Source organism: Sparus aurata, chromosome 7 (assembly GCF_900880675.1).
Source record: "Sparus aurata chromosome 7, fSpaAur1.1, whole genome shotgun sequence".
NCBI classification, from domain to species: domain Eukaryota; kingdom Metazoa; phylum Chordata; class Actinopteri; order Spariformes; family Sparidae; genus Sparus; species Sparus aurata.
Genome location: NC_044193.1, coordinates 12,132,322 through 12,142,819, shown reverse-complemented (window position 1 = coordinate 12,142,819; position 10,498 = coordinate 12,132,322). Strand labels below are relative to the sequence as shown.

At 41.7% G+C, this 10,498-nt stretch overlaps 1 long non-coding RNA gene across 1 annotated transcript; it reads right to left on the bottom strand.

The window, feature by feature from the left end:
* Window positions 1–520: 520 nt before the first annotated feature.
* LOC115585126 (uncharacterized) lies at window positions 521–9,910 on the bottom strand. Its single transcript, XR_003984666.1, has 6 exons — window positions 9,854–9,910; window positions 9,375–9,490; window positions 8,788–8,867; window positions 8,398–8,463; window positions 2,530–2,605; window positions 521–1,558 (listed from the first exon to the last, which is right to left on the bottom strand). It is a non-coding gene; the product is annotated as an uncharacterized LOC115585126 (long non-coding RNA).
* Between the last annotated feature and the right edge of the window lie 588 nt (window positions 9,911–10,498).

The window sequence follows — 10,498 nt, the reverse complement described above, 5'->3', positions numbered from 1 at the left end:
CTCTTCGGCCACCATACAGACCATTGTGAGGTTTTATAGCCTTGATATGAGTGTATGGTGAGTGTCCAATAGCTCATTCACATCTGACTATTGGCAGACATTACTTTCTCTGATTTGCTATCGTATGGTATTGCAAATGAGTAATTTTAATTATGAGGGGTCTGGCCACCAGGATCCAACGACTATGGATCTGCCTGGAGACCGCAAAAGACGTTCATAAAACTGTTTTTCATAACAAGCTGGTCCAAAGCAATTGATTTTTGCATGTATAAAGTACATTATACAAAAGTATTTTCTGGTTTTGATGGATGTATGTAAATATGTGTAATATTTTCAATTTGGAAGAACATAAAAAAATGCACAGCTGAGATGATGGGGCATCAGCTAGGCACAACAATACTGACAGAAGAGGCTCATTGTTTCAATCAAATTCTAGGAACAGGGTTTAGATTGTTTTTAAACCGTGTCATTATTAGACTTTTGTTTAGTCAAATAAAACATTCACGTTTTAATGGTCTTTTATTACATGTATTAGGGAAAGGGGATGACTTGTTTATATTTCACAAGACATACCATGGCCAAGTAGTTTGCTCCCAATTATTGCCTTGTCAACTCTAACTTTTTTCCTGTCAAGTCAATTTGGGCAAATTCATGCCATCAATATTTGATTAAAACTCAAAATGGAGTAAAAATGGGGTCACATTGTTATCTCCATGGCAATTTGTGCTGCGTGACATACAGTGACTGTTGTCTTCTACTCCCTGATGGCAAGCTGTGAAACTAACTTGCTTTTTATTTTTTTCCTTTTTATCTCGCCTCCATAGGTCCTTGAACGTGAAACTCCTGCGCCGCTTAAATTACATCTCAACGTGCATCTTGATGCGTTGAAAATGGTGAGAAATGGGGGCAGGAAAAGTTCAGACATATAAGTTAATAAGTTTGCTGCCTTTGCCTTGAACTTGATTTATCTCAACACACTTGAAAGGTAGGCTTATGTGAGATTATGTATGAGACACAGCTCTATGTGTCTTGCCATATGGGTGTGTACAGACATGCATACATTAGAGTGTGCTTCACGGAGGTAAGAGGATCCAATCTGTTTCTTGGAAAATCAGCCTGTACAATCTTTTTGATAACTAATCTACTTATCAGAGCAGAACAATCGTTTGTTAGACACAGTACTTTCTGAAAAGTTCAGCTATTCTCTGAAATTGTCAGCGAATCATCTTGGGGTCTTCAGTTGAGTTACAAACACAATCAGAGGGGCCACAAGACGCAAAAGCAGTCTCAAAGACTGATGTCTGTTAAGACCAAAGGACAGAACCACCAGTCCCCTGAGTCCCAACCCTGTCCTCCTTACAGTATACCTAATGAGTCCAACCACTCCTCCAGCTCCGTGAACACAGAAGTAGAGCCTTGGATCCATCCAGGGTGAGTGCGTGCACCACAGGACCACATCCGTCCTCCAGGGTCAGATCCAGTTCTGATGGATGACTCCTCGGGGACGCGAGATCGCTGAGCTGCTTCTCGTCTCCCTTTGTCTTTGTGGTTCGTACATCTGCAGGCAAAAACACACACATGCACACAAAAAGGGTACGTACAGTTGGGCTGTGACCTTGTCCGTGACCACACACTTAAATGGCCATGTTTCTGATGAGCGGTTTCCCATGGGGGAGGAAGGAGGGAAAAAGGGGGGTAGATGTGATGATGAAATACACTGATTGTCCCCTGATAGATTGGGGACAAGGCCCCTAATCGCTCTTGATGTCATGTGGATGACCTCCCAGGATACAGAGCACAGATTCATCACCTGCAGCCCTCCTATCATTCACCACCAAGCGAATCACTGGTCATGATATACTGCGCAGGTGTACCATAAATACCACCTTTCACCTGATGAAATCCTCCATCAACCACTATTCTTAGGCTTCTGTAACCTGGAGCTCCGCTGATGCAGTGACCCCATCGTTATGAATACAGAACTGCTTCATCTTACTTTACTATATGTGTTTCATCAGAGTGGTTGCAATACACTGCAATTTTGAAGAGCACAGGGATGGAGAAATCTGACTTTGCAAGAGATGAAGAAGTAAACACGAAGATTAGATCTGATTAGATGTGTGTTTGTCCAGAAAAGAGGGAAGGGAGGAGGCAAGAGTGCAAGGAGGAAGAGTGCTATCTCTTCTCCGTGGAGTCATTTATCAGAGCTGAAACTGGCTCTGGAGGAGAGATGTGATCCCATGGTGCAACCACAAGCACAGAATGGATCCAACTTTGTATCCAGACATATTTTTTATCCTTGAAATTACCTGCCCGAACTGCACTCCTCCATTTAGAAATCCATCAACCACAACGTGGGACAATGTTTGTAATGATTGTACAGCTCCGGTTTCACATGAAAAAACTTGGAAAGTATTTCTCGTGCAATTTTTGTGGTTTTGTATTCTGCTGCCGCTCTCGCTTCTTAAAAGTGACATTTTTTTCACTTTAATTTTGAAGAAGAAAAAAATTGCCATGGTGCAGTCCTACCTTTTTCCACAATGACTGCTCAGGTCATGCTGCCCCTTTTCTTTTGCCGCTTTTCATGGTGAGACCGAGATGTTCTCTAAAAAAGTAAATTGAGACACTCACTCAGAAAGGTGAGACACACAAGTGAGATGCTACAAACAAAAAAATAAATGCAGTGATGTATCTGTATTGCCTGCATGTGAAGGATAAAGTTTAGCCTTTAATAGACAGCCAGAGGCTTGTTTGCAGGCTTTTCATCAATTTCCATTAGCCAGATTCTGTAATGCATGCAGTCATCTCCCGTTATATAAAGATTTCTAGCCTTTTGAAAATGTTGAGAAACTTATATTTCACAGATAACAAAGTGGATTAACAGAGTTTGGGTGGTAAACCCTCCATTACATCCTTTGTTGTTGTGTTTATGCCCCAGTGATCCCGTTCCTTGGGAGCTCATCTGTATGCAGCCCGCCGGTGTTGTGCATGGCCAGCGCTGTACTCAGTGTATCTATTGCAATGCTCTGTGTAGCGTGTCTGTTGCCTGTGTATCATCTATCAGGGGATAGCATAACCTCGCTTTAAAATCATATTCCACTGAATCAGAATTCAATTCGAGATTCCTCCAAGAAAATATCATAATAATACATCTCCCCTGGATTCCACTTGGGCCACTGTCATAGTGCTTCCTGACTCATTGCCTGCACTGTAATTTCTCAATAACATCTTTGGCAGAGACATGATGAAACATTCAGTGAAAGAATTTCATTGGCTATGGGGGGAGAAAAAACCTTGGGAGGGTGTGATTTTAGATGCATGAAATCCAAAGGTGCTTACATACATTCAAGTTGTTATGAATATGAAACACCTCGACTATGTTATTGTATTATTCATACATCAGAGGGATGCCACTGCGCGATGGAAGAAGCAAGCTCTAAAAATGAGAGTAAAGCAGTGTTACTTTTTCTCCCTATGTGTTGCGTGTTTGAAATGCTTTTTTTTCGATCGCGCGGCAGTGCCAGTCTTCGTCTTCGACGTACTTAAATGTTGAATAGAGGTAATGAGATTGGAGCTGAATAACAATGATGGAATTCCGTAATGGATTACTGCACTGCACACAATGCCGTGGTTCCACAGTTTCCCTGATTAGCGGTACAAATTCAACACTTGTTAGGCTTTCTGTAAACAGCGCTAAGGGAGATTATTTGTCAGGCGTGTAGGATTCTATCAAGAGAGTCAGTCTGTGTGATGCATACGACTTTCACAATGCTCTTCACTGTCACAACCGCTGATCATAGTCCCTGTCACAGCACACAGCACACACATACTGACTGAATAACGAACGCATTCACAAAATGTGTGTTTCGAGCAGAAATTGAAGCGCATTTCACGTTTGCCGCACATTCCAAACATTTCCACTGCAGGCTATAATATAGTTAGAGTTGCAATGAGTAATGGCACAATATCCAGTCTCCTACAAATGACCTTATAAAAGATAGAATTTAATTGAATTGTCGTGTTTTAAAATGTGTTTTGAAGGAAATTAAATACTGCCTGGGTTATGATCACTGGCAGTGTTTTTCGTAGCTCAACAAATGCTACTTCTTTGTAGGTGTAAACGTCACACCATGCACAAGTCGAAGGGAAGCTGACAAGATGGGCGCTAAAAGCAGAACTCTGACACTGGAGACCAGTGCTGTGTTCCGATATCCATACTTCCATGAGTACACTTAAACGTAGTACACTATCCACACTTACTAAGTACGCAGATTTCAGCAGGTGAGTATTGTTCCAAATCTAATACTCCGTGGTGCACTTACCGGAAATTACGATCGCGAAAACTCCCGCTTTGAACGGTGAACATAAGACATCTACGGCTTTACTTTTTAACAATTACAATCCTACAATCCTGCAATATGGCCCCGCTGCAGGCGCTGTTGTCTCAGAAGCTATTTAAAGAAAAAAATCCGAGCGGAGCGCCTCTGCCTGGCTCCGCTTCTTCCGCTACGTAGACAACGATTTTGCCGTTATGAGTGCAACATCCGGGTCCTTTAAGTACACTTCTTTTCACCGCGATCGATATTGGAACACCCTACGTACTCAAACTAAGTATAGTAAGTACGGAAAGTATGGATATTGGAACACGGCACAGATTCAGGTCCTGGGTCCTCTGCGGGGTAAGGTTTTGGCGACTGAAGCACAGGCAAGTAACGGAATAGAAATCGAGCTTTAATGTAATCAAAGCTGAAGTCCAAAATGCAAAAACCAATCAAAATACAGTCATGGAAACAAAAAGTAATCCACAAGCAAATTAAAACAAAGATCACACTCGAAAAAACAGGAGGACAGGGAGTTGCAGGGGACGCAGGAACAAAACCGATGAAGCAATGAAGAGTGAGGGGAAAACACAGGCTGAAATACACAGGGAGTTAATAACTAATGAGACACAGGTGCACACAGAAAAAGGGCGGGAAAACAGACACTGGGGGGGAAGTGGGAAGTGATACATGACACATGAAGACATAGACTACACAATAAAACAAACCATGACAGTGTGACTATTTAGTTTAGTACTGTCATTAATTTTAATAAAAAATATTTTTGGTGGTTTTCTTACTGACAGTCCAATACAACTGAACATAGCCTACATTCTGTATACGTCTCATAAATATAAGGCTACAGCAGCAGCCTAGCGTAACATAAAAAAGTCTGCCTGGAAATCTTAACAGTAAGTCGCATGAACATTGTGTTACACATTTTTCAGATGTGAATAGACAGATTTCTGTCTGTGAGATAGGATTAGCTAAACTAAGCTAACCAAGCCAGCTGCTGGCTGGTATGTATTACTGTTGTATATAACAGTGGTATTGATCTTCTCTTTTGACATCTCCCAGCTAGAACATGATGAATGCATTTGCCCTTATTGTTTAACTATAAACCAAGTAAGGACAGAATCATAAATCATGCTTTAGCATAAACACTACCAGTGAACATTTTGTGAGAAACAGTTCTTCCTAGAGGCAGTCTATCGATTGGTCAGCCAGTGAAGCACTTGGTCACTTGAGGAGACACTGGTTTGATGAGCTCTTTGATTGATTTAACAACAATAACTGAGCTGAGCTCATTTGAAGTGTAACTTGTTGGTGGATTAGTCAGACCCTAGGCCAGGAAAAATCATGAGCACTGCACACCATCAATCTAAACGGCATGCTGCTTGATTGGAACTATCGCAGTGTCTTCCTCCTGGTGCCCTAACCTCTGTACAGCACCACAGATGGTGTCATTACACTGACTTATTCATCTGTGATCCAAAGCATGGTGCCTAATCCCCAGGATCCATGTGCCATTGACCACTGAGACGTGAAGTCGGTGGTGCAAGTATCTGGAGGTGTTTGTCTTCATCAGCGGGAACACGTGTCTTTCTGCTTATTGGCGAACTGTGTGCTCTGTCCATGCTTCCTCAGTTTAATCAATTTGGTCAAATGCATTGACTTGTAAAGAACTGTTGCATGTTGCAGATTCAAAGAGGTCCTCTGGCCTGAGTATTGATCCAGTGGGTGATCTACTGCTCCACAGTACGACATTATGCTCCTACTCCATGGAGAGAAAGCATTTCCATCATTTGACACAGAATTTGTGTTGACTATTCTTTCTGAGACTGAACATAGGTCTAACCCTGACTCAAGGGTTGTTTTATTCATCCATTTCTGAAAAAAAAAACCCTGCTCGGGTTGACTCAAGTTTATCATTCCAATTAACTTCACACCTGACATTGACTGTGTTTACAACTTGATCTAAAAAAGCTGGGGATTATTGAACTGAGCACTAAAGGATAAAGCTGATGGAATTCTCTACATTTATCTTTGTCAGTTGAATCCTTAGGGGAGGGGATCATGTGTTTGGCATTTGTGTGTATCTGTTCACAGCTTATCTGGCATACTGCTGGAAACCATCAGTTTAATACTTATGTGCACATTTATGACTGTATGCTGAAGTGCCTCTCAAGGTTGCCCTGTTTCATAGAAAACATACTTTATTAGACTGTTCTGTTTATACTGCCATTGACTGCTGACTGAGTCTTCACTCCTCTTTACGGATGTACTTTTAGGCAAGTTTTGCCACTCGGCAGCCATCTTGGAAACACTCCGGGGCAGTTGTTTCAGGCTTACAAGACCTGGACCCTATCTTAATGAATGGGTAGAGAGCCACAACTTCAATTTCAGTGGTCACTAGGACAGAAAAACTGCAATGTTCATAATTGCCAGTCAGATCTGCTTAAAAGACAGTGGGTTGACATTGCCCCCAAATAAGGTTTAAGGCCAGGGATATACTTGCTTTTAACAAGGTCGTTGGGTATGCATGCGTGCTGGCTCGTGTGTTCTGCATTCGTTTGGAGCATCTGTTATGCATGTCTTGTTTCCACGTGATTGGCTTTCAGGGGGAAGCAGTTCAACAGCAAGTTTATCTCTAAAGCACTTTTTCCCCCCACGTGTTACACTCCTACACATCGTGTCATGCATGGTTTCACATCACAGCAGTGCGGTGCCGTGATGTTGATGGCTGATCCCACCAGAGCACTTGAACAAATGCAAGTTTAAATCTAATTATTGAATAACCTCACCTTTTCTTTGTTATCCTTTGTATTAGCATGATATCATTCTCTTCCGTGCTTATCAAAAGTCCATGCACAGCCGCACTACATTGGTTCAAAATGTCGGAAATGTCAACTGTGCTCAAGCGTCAGTGCAAAGACATGATTGGCTTTTATGTTTCCTGGTTTGGCTGTGATAAACCACAGGATTGGCAGGTTGTGTGTCATATAACTGCCATCTCTGGCGTTACAGATATTTCCATTCAAAACGCCCAGTAACTTATCTTCTCTCTTGTAACGTCTTTGGCTTAAGTGATGAACGACTGCTCAAGCCTGGAATCCTTTTTCCACGAGGGAAAACTTATGTGGCACACACCTGGCGAGCTCTACACTCCACTGAGTGCAATCTTACACCTATAAACTGTCCACACATGCCATGAAAAGACCAAGCGACAGTGTGTTCATCTGTCTCTAAATACTCACCTACTGTCTGTATCTCTCAAGCCCAATGCCATTTGTTCCCGCCAATGTAAATCTTAAAAAATGGATCATGATCGTATACGTCTATCTTAAGAATTCCCTGAAACAGTTGTGTTTTGTAGTGTAGAGCTAACATTACTGAAACAGGAGCAAACGGTGTAATTTGGGGGACCATTTCCAGCTGGCGATTTGATGCATTGGTGAGCACCAGGATGGTGTATGTGTGACAGACTTAAAATAAACGACAGTGCCCATGTGCATTGTAAGGAAAGAACATGTTGTGTGGCTCACTGATGTGTTTTTAATCGTTTTTGGACAGCAACGTAGCTTCGTTTCACAGAGGAATATCATGCTACTCACATGCAATATTAATCAGTAGGATAAATGTATTGTTTGTTTTAGACTTAGATTGTCATGTTTGTTGGTTTTCATATCTTTCCCTGTACTATTTATGTGCTTGATTGTCAGTAAGCATTGTGTTTTCAGTGTTCTTCATCCACAAGCATAATTAATATGTTTAGCATCCAAGTTACTACCCGCTGCTTTGGCTGTTTTGTTGATAATTTGGCCGAATCTAACATATCGGCGGTGGGTCTTGGATGATGTCGCACCTTCATTTGTTTTTTCCTCACCATCTAATCATAACCCTATTAAGTGTAAAACAGGTACATGTGTTGCAGGCCCACATTGTCTCGAGTGATCCAAAGCCTACTTGCTCTTACCTCAATGGCTCTCGTCTTGTAGTGTTGTGAGATTGTTAACATTTTGACCTTTCTCATTTCTACTTCCTCTGTGTTCAATCTGCGACAGAACAGTCGGCCTACCTGACCTAACATTTTCCACAGCATAGCAGCGTGATGCCATTCCCGTCAATCCCATCAGACGTTGTCCTGTAACAGATAAATTACTGAGAATGTGTGTTCACTGTAACAATTCCACCACCGTTGGAAATCCATTTCATTTTCTGGTGGTTTGACACATCTTTGCTCTTCATCTGTCTTTGTTTATGTCAGCCGATATTTTTAGGGCACAGCCATAGTACGAAGAATGGTGAGGAATACTGCCAGAAATGTCTCGAAAGGTAACAAACCTAACATTTCCATGGACATGGGGATGCTCCAGGTTTTTTTTTTACAACGCACTAGTCCCAAACCATCCTGATCCAGAAGCCTTTGGCTAATTCCAAATGTCCACCCTCTGGAAGTTGTACATACCTTGACTTGTTCACTGTCATCACATCAAGTCCGCAAGTGTGTGAGACTGCAAGGTAAATATAAGCCGCTGATGGGGAGGCCTAAAGACGGCAATGAGGAAATGGATTTTGAAATCATTGATTCTGTAGAATTATATTGTTCATATTTCACTGTTTAGGCACGACGGTGGTGGTTCTCTAGTGAGTACAAATTAAGCCATGTCTCATAACCATTAAAGGAATGAAAAATTTAATTGACAGGTAATAATAGATCATGATGGAATATTTCAACCCAGTTCATCAAAATGACAGACAACAAGACGTACAATATAGGACAAAATACAATAAAATGCCATTTTCCCTTACGCTTTCTCTTTCTAGTCCCACTCATCAAGAGAGCTGGGGAGTGACTCAATTGCATTACAAAGTATTGTGTTGACAGTATGTACTATACATTCTCATATGGTTCAAGACATGATCAAATTATAGAGAGCTACTTGATGAAGTACGAAGACACACTTTTTTACTTTATACGTCTACAGCAAAAATGACTGAAAATCAAATTTCAGCCTTGAAACTGCAACAGTTATTCTGTCACACAAAAGTTACCTTTCCAAAGCTGCCCTCAGTCACTCTGATGCGATGATGCAGTCTGGAGGGACTCTCTGATTTCCTGCCCATAGGTGGTGTCACATGACATGGCCAGCAGCAGACTTTGAGGATCCCTGACAGAAACCAAGGAATAGAGACTGACCTTGATGGCCACAAAGAATGACCTCATTTGATGAATGAAACAATGTCTGCTGTTGGTGTCAGGTTGGGGTAAAAGGGAAGACTATGGAAAGGGGAAGGTGGACCCAAATGCAGTAACACACGAGAGGCAAGGCGTGGGGAAACAAAAGGCGAGCTTTTATTTAACAAAAAGCTGAATTTCACAAAAACAGAAGCAGACAAAACGGGGGCAAGAGGCAAAGTAACAAAAGAAAGCTAGGCAAAGTAGCAACCAAAAAAAGCAAGACAAAGTTCAAATCAAAAGCAAAGTTCAAATCAAAAAGGCAAAATGCAAAACTCAAATCCAAAACACATACCGTGGGGAACAAGGATCAGACAGGAGCAGGCACATTGACGGGAGCATGGACAAAGACAGACGCTGACAAGAACAATGACCAGACAAGGAGTGAAGGGAACACAGAGACTAAATACAGACACTGATGACAAGACGAGGAACAGGTGAGGTGGACCAACAGGTGAGATAACGAAGGGGAGGAGCACATGAGAACATGAAGGCACTAAGGCAATAGACAGAGGGAGCCAGAGGGAACATAGGAAAAAACACAGGAGAACTTAAAGGACACATGAGGGCATGGGAAAAACAAGACACAAGACAAGATACATAGACAGAAATCAAATACAAGAAATCAAATACAAGAAAACACAAGACAAAACCAGACAACACAACAAACAGATCTACAGTCATGACAGTTGGTTTCTATATGGGCAGGTTAAAGGGATGTATCAAGTCTAAAAAAATTAACTGTGAAGACCTGCTTGTTTTGTTGTTGCTGTACAAGCAAAGACAAGAGTAAGACAGTCTATTGACTGTGTAAATTTGATTTGGTATGCACCAAATCAATACCGGCACCATCAAGTAGGCTGTCATTTGCTGCCTCTAATTGGCCCCACATTAGTGTGATTATTTTTCATAAACGAGCTGTCTGTTTTCAGCTTAGGAG